Source organism: Quercus suber, unplaced genomic scaffold (assembly GCF_002906115.3).
Source record: "Quercus suber isolate HL8 unplaced genomic scaffold, Cork oak 2.0 scaffold_620, whole genome shotgun sequence".
Lineage (NCBI taxonomy): Eukaryota > Viridiplantae > Streptophyta > Magnoliopsida > Fagales > Fagaceae > Quercus > Quercus suber.
The window spans coordinates 16,744-27,961 of NW_027070063.1; the positions used below are offsets into that span (position 1 = coordinate 16,744).

General features: G+C 37.4%; 1 pseudogene; it reads left to right on the top strand.

Moving 5' to 3' along the window:
* Positions 1 to 2,596: 2,596 nt before the first annotated feature.
* LOC136064073 (pentatricopeptide repeat-containing protein At5g47360-like) lies at positions 2,597 to 8,491 on the top strand (annotated as a pseudogene).
* The last annotated feature ends 2,727 nt before the right edge of the window (positions 8,492 to 11,218 follow it).

Below are 11,218 nucleotides of genomic sequence, written 5' to 3' on the forward strand. Positions count from 1 at the left end.
AGATATTCTTTTTTATAGAACTTTGAAACTTTTATTTATTTATTTTTTTTTTTGAGAAGTAGAACTCTGAAACTTGTGGAAGTTGTCTGATGCTCACTGCCTTCTACCAAATACCAAAAGTCTCTAGTTTCTTTGTTAGTGTATAATTGAGCCAATAGATTGTTGAAAATACTCACTGGTGAAAATTTGAGAAGAGGGTTTTCTGGGGTGTATAGTTAGTTTTTTGGGGGTGTGAAGGTTCCTCTGCGGGTATCCTTTTTTGTTTGGATGGTGGTTAGGGGGAAGATACACTCACTAGTAAAAATTTGAGGAGAAGAGGGTTCTTTTTATTTTTATTTTTATTTTCTTGTGGTTTGGTGTTGTAAGTGCTGATGTAGTGGGGAAACGATGGATCACCTCTGTAGGGGGCTCATTAGTTGTGGAACTTTGCCTTTAGATCATCTAGGGTTTCTTGGGTCTTACTAGACAGGGTCTTACTAGAAAGAGTGCTAGATTTACTAAATGGGTGGAGGAACTAGTTGGGGAAGTATTCGTCTAGTATTTGGAATATGGCACTTAGGGGATCAACTTCTTAACTCGTTTGTAGACACTTTGATTGGTCTCGGGCTTGGGGTCTCACGTCTAGTGAATCCCTCTCCATATTTACATATTCTCTTTTTTTTTTTTTTTTTTCTCTCTCTCTCTCTCTCTCTCTCTCCTTTTTTCTTTGATGCATTATTTAAAATTTAAAACTGAAAACCATGGAAAACCAGCAAGAAAACCCAGAACCACAACCTCCCTAGCATCTCACACTCTCTCAGACTTATAAATTTTTGAAGAAATCAAGATTTTAGAGGGACGGAGGGTTTGGCTTGTGCATATTGCGTCGTCAGTCGAACGGTTTGTTAAATGCCTGGTCTCCGCTTCTCTCTTTATCCCTCTCTTTTCTGATTTTTTTTTTCTTTTTAATTCTCTTTCCAGATCTAACACTCATACTCTCAGACTCTTACCCTGTGCTGCCTTTTGATTCTACTGGTAATGATGGGAAAGGTCTTTTGTTTAATCCGATATGGGAATTCCATGGTGGCTTTTGATCTCAAAGATGAGAACTTTAGATGTGATTTCATATTGAAGTTGTGGATTCTAAAGAATTACCACAATCATGTGTGGGTTAAGGAGAATTTTTACCAAGAGAAAAAGAAGAAAGAAAGAGACTGTTTTCACGCTTCCAAGAAAAAAAAAGGAAAAAAAATAGAAGAACTAAGGGTATTTAGCGCTGTTTGCTCTGTTAAGTATTAGACAGATGGCTGAATTTGAATTATAAAAGGGGTACCTTAGGAATTGAATCTAAGGTACTGTATCTAAGTTTTGCCATTTGATTTAATATTTCAGAAGTTGTAGAGAAAGAGATGATATGATATGTAGTGATGGAATCATCATGTGAGAGGTTGTGTCATAATTGTTTGTCATCACTTTAAGGCAGATTTTTGGTTAGAAAATGCTTATATTTATTTGGCAGAGGGTGTGAATTACTGCTAGAACAGTTCTTCAGAGTTAAAACATACTAAACTTAAAAAATATTTCATGCCCCAAGGGGTTGCATAATTGGCTAGGGACTATGGCTCATGAAGTGGAGTCACTAGTTCGAATCCCCTCTTCTCCCTCCCCTTTGGGCCAAAGCTTGTTCTTGAGCCTTATTTGAGTTTGAAAATGTGATTTTAGCTTGGTCATTTACTAAATCAGAAGCTTGTCCTAAAGAAAGTCTTAGGTGTTCTGCACCTCAATTTTTTTGCTGCTCTAAGATTGAGTTTGTTCCTTGATTGAATGTTTAAATATCTTGTTAGTGCCCCATTGGTAAAAAAAGAAGTTAAGACTTTTAGGGATGATGACTATTACGGCTGTGTTGCATCTTCCTCTGAAACATGTCTATATCATGTGAAATTTGTGTAAAGAGAATATGTTGAAAATCTATGTTTAAACATGCATGTTCAACAATAAAATTTTGATAGAACCGAAGAGTCGTATGACATGTAATAATAGAAATATGTCTCCATTAGTCATTATTATCAAATAGATAACTAACTTGGTTTTCCTGTTTTTTAACTTAATGTCAGAATAATCATTCTTATCTTAGTGTTCTTTCACTCATTTTTTGTTCATGGTTTTAAAAACCGGACCAAACCAGACCGACTGGTTAGACCGATTCAACTGTGAACTGGACACCAATCTGGTATTACTTGTCCTCAGAAACATTAAAAAAGAAAGTACAACTACTTGATCTAAGTCATGTGAATTTAGTTTTTTTTTTTTTCCTTATGATAATTATGATTAGAAAGAAATAGTAGTTTTAGTTAAATGAGGGAATAATCTTAAAAGTCAATTAATTTTTATTTAACTTGAATTCATTATATATATTATAAACTTTTTCTTTTTATGATTACAATTAAAAATATGTGATGGTCCATTTTGAGAAAAAAAAAAATTAAATCAAAACGAAAAGTGTCATTAAATGTTATGTTTTTAGGATGATTTTGTAGTGGTAATATGTTTACATTTTGCTATTTTTATTTTCTAATTGTAAGATGTGAAAACTCAAATAAATTTTTGTATATTTTTTACCTAGATATTATTAGTAATAAACTTATTATATTTATATTTTATAATTTTAAAATTGTTAACTATTTATTTATGACATTATCGGTTCGACTATTGGTCCAACCCCGGTTGAACCATAAAACCAAGAACCACCTCCCTTTTTGGTTCTTTGACTAGTCCTGTTTTTAAAACTATGATTTTGTTTAGTTTGTTACAATCTATGTAATTAATACTTTTCAATTCATCTATCTGCAGGTTCTCCCGTTTTGATTGGGAGACCATTGAAATGCTTTTCGTTCTTTGGGTTTGATTTCTGGAAATTGTTAACAGAGAAATACTGTCTTCTTTAATTGCATGGCAGCATTAATTACAATAAGATCTACATGATCGATGTTTACAGTACTTTCTTATTTTAGTTGGATTTTTGAAAAAATGTGTATCAGGGGTTCAGCTTTGTCACTTTATTTGGTTCAATTGCTGAGTCCTGTTGATGAGAAATTCCACACTCACCTGCGGAGGAATGGTGCCAAGAACATAGAAAAAACCCTGGCCACAGTTAATGCCACATTGGACTCCAATTGTGTCATTGAGGTCTTGCATCAACCTAACCAATCTCAAATGGGGCTTAGGTTTTTCATCTGGGCTGGCCTTCAATCCAAATATAGGCATAGTTCATTCATGTATAGCAAAGCTTGTGAATTGCTTCAAATTAATCAAAACCTAGGTGTTGTTGATATTGTTGAGGTTTATAGGGTTGATGGGTATGTGGTTAGTGCTAAGGCATTTAAGGTGGTTTTGAATTTGTGCGAGGAAGCTAGGCTTGCTAATGAGGCTTTGTGGATATTGGGAAAAATGAATGAATTTGGTTTAGAGGCTGATACTACAGCGTATAATGTGGTTATAAGGTTGTTTTGTGAAAAGGGTGATATGGATATGGCTGAAGAGTTGATGAAGAGATGGGTTTTAGTGATATTTATCCTGATATGATCACGTATGTTGCCATGAGTAAAGGGTTTTGTAATGTGGGTAGGTTAGAGGATGCTTGTGGATTGGTTTAGTTTATGAGGGGGAATGGGTGTGTGCCTAATGCTGTGGTGTATTCGACCCTTGATGGGGTTTGTAAACGTGGGAGTATGGAGAGGTTGATATGGAGAAAGAAGTTGGAAATTGCAGTCCTAATGTTGTTACATATACATCTGTGACTCAAAGCTTTTTTGAGAAAGGTCAGACAATGGAGGCATTGGAAATTTTGGATATAATGGAAGCTTTTGGGTGTGCTCCTAATTGCGTTACAGGTAGTACTTTGATAAACAGTTTCTGTATGTAGGGGCATGTCTAAAAGGCTTATAAGATGATTGATAAAGTTGTTGCAGGGGGCAATGTTTAATATGGTGATTGCTAAATTTCTCCAATATTGTCTTTCGTAAAATTTCAAGAACTTGAGGCAGAGAAGTTCAATAGGAATATGCTTGCTACTGGGGTGAAACCTGATAGTTTGGCTTGTAGCATTTTGATAAGGGAGCTTTGTTTGGAGGGACGAGTGCTAGATGGTTTTTACTTATCTGATGAAGTTGTGAAGATTTTTTTACTTCCATTGATTCTGATCTTTATTCTATTCTTTTAGTTGGGCTTTGTCAACAAAGCCATTTGGTAGAGGCTGCAAAGCTTGCAAGGTTAATGCTCAAAAAAGGAATTAGCTTGAAAGCTTCTTATGTTGACAGTACAGCTGAACACCTGAAGAAATTTGAAAATGAGGAGCTAGTTAAGCAGTTGAGTATGATTGAAAAATAGCTTTCTGTCTCGGAGGATCTTGTTTGTTGATTTGAGCAGGTTTAAGATCACAGAGTTCTAAGTCTCTAGTCGTGATGAAACAAGTCGGCAAGTTCAAAGCATATGTAATAATTCTTGGCAGATATGAAAGACCTTGTCTTGTTTCATCTGGCTGTGGAATGTGGAACATCAACGTGAGTGGTGGCACTGTGGCATTCAGCTGAAGTATACAATGCTTGAGGTTCAAATGAAAACAATGCCTTGCTGTTATTAGTTCTCTTCCAGCTTTATGACATTGCCATGGGAAGCCAAGATTGTTTGAAATGTCTTAATTCTTAGAGTGAGCGTTGTTTTATAATGCCTTCACTTTTTAATCATCTGGTTTAAGGTCTGCTAGAGAAACATAATTGACTGGAAAGATGATTCCTAGCCCTCCACGTACTCAGTGATCTCAAAAGGGAAGAAAAGGAGAAGAGCGTAAAACAATTGACACTGGAAACTAAAGAAGTTGGCCAAAGTGAAAAGAGAATGAATCTGCATCAGTGAAACAAAAGTGAATGGATGCTTGTGCTTATAGGGCGTTCTTCAAAAAATAACAAAAGGAGGTTAATGCTTCAGGTAAATGAATTTTCTCTTTGCCCTTCACTTTACTTTTTCATTACTCATTCTTTAAAGTCATGCTCTTTTTTAATCTGGGGAGTAAGTGTACTGTAAATACAAGGCGTTAGTGGAATGAATGCAACAGTTGGAATCTATAATGTTTTGCGGCTATGGTTGTAGGGCACACGGTTATCTTGGTGGTTATAAATTCCAGTTCTCTTATGATGTTCTATAATAGCAACTTCTGTATTGTTTGCTTGTGTAAAACTATATTGTTACAAGAAAAATGCTGAATAAGTTATTTTGCTCATTTGTAGTTTTTTTCTGCTTGAGTTGTAGTTCATCATGAGGAACATAATAGGCTGGATAAGGGAAGTTCTCCCTGGGAGGGTAGCTGCAATTATGGGGGTGATAAATGCAGTTTATGGAGTGAGTAGGAGCTTAGAGAAGAATCTTTTGGGAGAGCTTTGGTGGGATCAGATTCTAGCATATATAAATTCACAAAGGAAACATTAGAAGATAATAGGAGTGGAATTGTCCAAGTTGCTGGCTAATAGGCTGAGAAGGGTGATTACTGGAATTATCTCTGAGTCTCAAAATGCTTTTGTTCTGGATAGACAAATCCTAGATTCTGTTTTAATTGCTAGTGAGTGTTTGGATAGTAGGCTCAAGGCAAGGATACCTAGGGCTTTATGTAAGTTGGATGTGGAGAAAGCTTTTGATCATGTCAGCTGGGATTTTTTTATGTATATGTTGCAGCGTTGCGGATTCTCTGAGAAATGGAGAAAGTGGATTTTGTTTTGTATCTCCACAGTGAGATTTTCGATTTTGATAAATGGCTCCCCTAAGGATTTCTTTGGGAGCTCGAGGGGGCTGCGCCAAGGAGATCCTCTCTCCCCGCTCTTATTTGCTATTGTTATGGAGGCATTAAGCTGTTTGTTGGATGGTGCGGTTCTGGTTGGACGCATTTCGAGCTTCACTGTTGGTACCAGGTCTAATACCCCCCTCATGGTGACCCACCTACTCTTTGCGGATGACACTTTAATTTTCTGTGATGCTACAGCAAGTCAGAGTGAATATTTGCGGGAGATTTTAGCCTCTTTTGAGTCAGTGTCAGGGTTGCATGTTAATCTGGCTAAGTCAGAATTAGTTCCAGTTGGAGAGGTGACTAACATGGGGGAGCTTGTGGCATTGCTGGGTTGTAGACAGTCATCTTTGCCAATAACTTACTTTGGACTGCCTTTAGGTGCTAAATTCAAGGACCAGGCAATTTGGAACTCTATCCTAGAAAGAATGGAGCGAAGGTTAACGAGTTGGAAGCGATTATACTTATCAAAAGGTAGTAAGATTACCTTAATCAAAAGCACTCTCTCAAGTTTGCCAACTTATTTCCTATCTCTCTTCCCTATTCCTGTGGATATTGCTATTCGTATTGAGAGGCTTCAGAGAAATTTTCTTTGGGGTGGGATAGATGAGTCTCCTAAATTCCGACTAGTAAATTGGGCCCAGGTTTGTTCTCCATTGCAGTATGGCGGTTTGGGTATTCAAAATTTGAGAACATTCAATCAAGCTTTGTTGGGGAAATGGTTGTGGAGATATGGAAGAGAGACAACCCATCTCTGGAGGCGGGTTATTGAGGCTAAATATGTGAATGATTGGGGAGGTTGGTGTACAAAAGAAGTCTCTAACCCTTATGCTGTTAGTCTTTGGAGAACAATAAGACAAGGCTAGCTAGCCTTTTTAGAATCCATTCAGTTTGAGGTTAGTGTTGGTGACAGAATTAAATTTTGGCATCATGTGTGGTGTGGGAGCTATACTCTCCGGGAGGCTTTTCCAGAACTCTATAATATTAGTTGTAATAAGGAGTCTTCTATTGCAGATGTTATGCACTTTCCTAACCAGAGGCTTCACTGGGATCTTCTTTTTTCTAGAGCTCCCCAAGATTGGGAAACAGAGCATTTTTACACTTTTCTAGATCTTATCAATTCACTGCCCCTTAATGGTGAAGGTCAGGACAAACTATGCTGGAAACTAACTGGCAATAAGAATTTTAAAGTGAGTGAGTACTATCTCTCTCTTTCCTCTACTCTCGACATTTCTTTCCCTTGAAAGCCTGTGTGGAGTTCAAAGGTCCCTACTAAGGTTGCTTTCTTCTCTTGGACTGCCTCATTAGGTAAGATTTTGACGACTGAAAATTTATGGTATAAGGGTGTCGCTGTTGTAGATTGGTGCTATATGTGTAAAAAGAGTGGAGAATCGGTGAATCATCTTCTTCTTCATTGTCCTATTGCTTATGAATTATGGTCTATGGTGTGGGCTCTATTTGGTCTTCAATGGGTTATGCCGCATGGGGTCTTTGATTTATTTTCGTGTTGGCAAGGGACTTTTGGTGGGCATCGGAGCATTGATTTATGGTGGGCTGTCCCACATTGTGTTCTATAGTGTATTTGGCGAGAACGGAACTCAAGATGTTTCGAAGGGAAGGAACGGTCTATTTCAGTAATTAAATCTCTTCTTCTCCACACCTTGCTAGAGTGGAGTTCTTCCTTTAATCTTTTCCCTTGTTCTAATTTTTTAGAAATGCTTGATCTTTGTAATTTTTGTGTTTGATGTACTGTTTTCCACATACACCCCCGGTGTACCTGGACTTTTAATTAATTCAATTCTGTTATTTATCAAAAAAAAAAAACTTCTGTTTTGTTTGCTTTTGTAAAACTATATTGTTACAAGAAAAATGCTGAATAAGTTATTTTGTTCATTTGTACTTTTTTTGGCTAGAGTCGTAGCTCATCATGGAGAGCATGGTAGGCTGGATAAGGGAAGTTCTCCCTGGGAGGTAGCAGCAATTGTGGGGGTGATAAATGCAGTTTATGGAGGGAGTAGGAACTGAGGGAAGAATCTTTTGGGAGAGCTTTGGTGGGATCAGATTCTAGTGTACATAAATTCACAAAGGAAACATTAGAAGGAACAGGAGTGGAATTGTCCCACCCAAGCCAGAGGCATAGCTCTGCAGAGTGCGGACAAAACTTGCTGGTCTGATGATGGAGATGGTTGGAAGTTTTGCTGAGTGGTGATTCTCCGTCCTCTTATAATGCCATGGCCAAAGAGATGAGTGATGACCCTGGAAGGATATAGGTGGATTGCTTTGTGAAGGAAAGTTGCAAGTACCTTAGTTGATAGGTTCCACAATGAATGGAGGGTCACTTGATGATGACTTGGGAAAATGTCCGAAGTCATACCTCTGAATAGAAAAGAAAGTCAGAAGAAATGGATTCTGATGCTTCTGCAATAATTGCAAGTAAAGAAACCTGCACCCCAATTGCTGTTGCTGTCTCTTCATCGCCATCTGCATGTGAATGAAACAATCTTGTTGAGATAAGTGGCACATGTTTTAAGAGGCAAAGGTGCTTATCTGTTATCCATCTTTTGTTTGTGTGGTAGTTTCCTAAATATTTATGGTAACTGATGTCAATCACTGTGTTTATTGGTATATGCTTGCTATTACTACATGCAAGAGGATAGGATTCTGAATTTCATCTGTCATGTTAGATATTCTTTTTTATAGAACTTTGAAACTTTTATTTATTTATTTTTTTTTTTGAGAAGTAGAACTCTGAAACTTGTGGAAGTTGTCTGATGCTCACTGCCTTCTACCAAATACCAAAAGTCTCTAGTTTCTTTGTTAGTGTATAATTGAGCCAATAGATTGTTGAAAATACTCACTGGTGAAAATTTGAGAAGAGGGTTTTCTGGGGTGTATAGTTAGTTTTTTGGGGGTGTGAAGGTTCCTCTGCGGGTATCCTTTTTTGTTTGGATGGTGGTTAGGGGGAAGATACACTCACTAGTAAAAATTTGAGGAGAAGAGGGTTCTTTTTATTTTTATTTTTATTTTCTTGTGGTTTGGTGTTGTAAGTGCTGATGTAGTGGGGAAACGATGGATCACCTCTGTAGGGGGCTCATCAGTTGTGGAACTTTGCCTTTAGATCATCTAGGGTTTCTTGGGTCTTACTAGACAGGGTCTTACTAGAAAGAGTGCTAGATTTACTAAATGGGTGGAGGAACTAGTTGGGGAAGTATTCGTCTAGTATTTGGAATATGGCACTTAGGGGATCAACTTCTTAACTCGTTTGTAGACACTTTGATTGGTCTCGGGCTTGGGGTCTCACGTCTAGTGAATCCCTCTCCATATTTACATATTCTCTTTTTTTTTTTTTTTTTTAATCTTCTTCTTCATTGTCCTATTGCTTATGAATTATGGTCTATGGTGTGGGCTCTATTTGGTCTTCAATGGGTTATGCCGCATGGGGTCTTTGATTTATTTTCGTGTTGGCAAGGGACTTTTGGTGGGCATCGGAGCATTGATTTATGGTGGGCTGTCCCACATTGTGTCCTATAGTGTATTTGGCGAGAACGGAACTCAAGATGTTTCGAAGGGAAGGAACGGTCTATTTCAGTAATTAAATCTCTTCTTCTCCACACCTTGCTAGAGTGGAGTTCTTCCTTTAATCTTTTCCCTTGTTCTAATTTTTTAGAAATGCTTGATCTTTGTAATTTTTGTGTTTGATGTACTGTTTTCCACATACACCCCCGGTGTACCTGGACTTTTAATTAATTCAATTCTGTTATTTATCAAAAAAAAAAAACTTCTGTTTTGTTTGCTTTTGTAAAACTATATTGTTACAAGAAAAATGCTGAATAAGTTATTTTGTTCATTTGTACTTTTTTTGGCTAGAGTCGTAGCTCATCATGGAGAGCATGGTAGGCTGGATAAGGGAAGTTCTCCCTGGGAGGTAGCAGCAATTGTGGGGGTGATAAATGCAGTTTATGGAGGGAGTAGGAACTGAGGGAAGAATCTTTTGGGAGAGCTTTGGTGGGATCAGATTCTAGTGTACATAAATTCACAAAGGAAACATTAGAAGGAACAGGAGTGGAATTGTCCCACCCAAGCCAGAGGCATAGCTCTTCAGAGTGCGGACAAAACTTGCTGGTCTGATGATGGAGATGGTTGGAAGTTTTGCTGAGTGGTGATTCTCCGTCCTCTTATAATGCCATGGCCAAAGAGATGAGTGATGACCCTGGAAGGATATAGGTGGATTGCTTTGTGAAGGAAAGTTGCAAGTACCTTAGTTGATAGGTTCCACAATGAATGGAGGGTCACTTGATGATGACTTGGGAAAATGTCCGAAGTCATACCTCTGAATAGAAAAGAAAGTCAGAAGAAATGGATTCTGATGCTTCTGCAATAATTGCAAGTAAAGAAACCTGCACCCCAATTGCTGTTGCTGTCTCTTCATCGCCATCTGCATGTGAATGAAACAATCTTGTTGAGATAAGTGGCACATGTTTTAAGAGGCAAAGGTGCTTATCTGTTATCCATCTTTTGTTTGTGTGGTAGTTTCCTAAATATTTATGGTAACTGATGTCAATCACTGTGTTTATTGGTATATGCTTGCTATTACTACATGCAAGAGGATAGGATTCTGAATTTCATCTGTCATGTTAGATATTCTTTTTTATAGAACTTTGAAACTTTTATTTATTTATTTTTTTTTTTGAGAAGTAGAACTCTGAAACTTGTGGAAGTTGTCTGATGCTCACTGCCTTCTACCAAATACCAAAAGTCTCTAGTTTCTTTGTTAGTGTATAATTGAGCCAATAGATTGTTGAAAATACTCACTGGTGAAAATTTGAGAAGAGGGTTTTCTGGGGTGTATAGTTAGTTTTTTGGGGGTGTGAAGGTTCCTCTGCGGGTATCCTTTTTTGTTTGGATGGTGGTTAGGGGGAAGATACACTCACTAGTAAAAATTTGAGGAGAAGAGGGTTCTTTTTATTTTTATTTTTATTTTCTTGTGGTTTGGTGTTGTAAGTGCTGATGTAGTGGGGAAACGATGGATCACCTCTGTAGGGGGCTCATTAGTTGTGGAACTTTGCCTTTAGATCATCTAGGGTTTCTTGGGTCTTACTAGACAGGGTCTTACTAGAAAGAGTGCTAGATTTACTAAATGGGTGGAGGAACTAGTTGGGGAAGTATTCGTCTAGTATTTGGAATATGGCACTTAGGGGATCAACTTCTTAACTCGTTTGTAGACACTTTGATTGGTCTCGGGCTTGGGGTCTCACGTCTAGTGAATCCCTCTCCATATTTACATATTCTCTTTTTTTTTTTTTTTTTTTTACATAATTTTTTTTTGTATCTTTGCGACTTCTTCGTGATTCTTTGCATGAAGTAGTCCTTTTTTCATTAAAATTTTTCTTAAAAATAAATAAATAATTG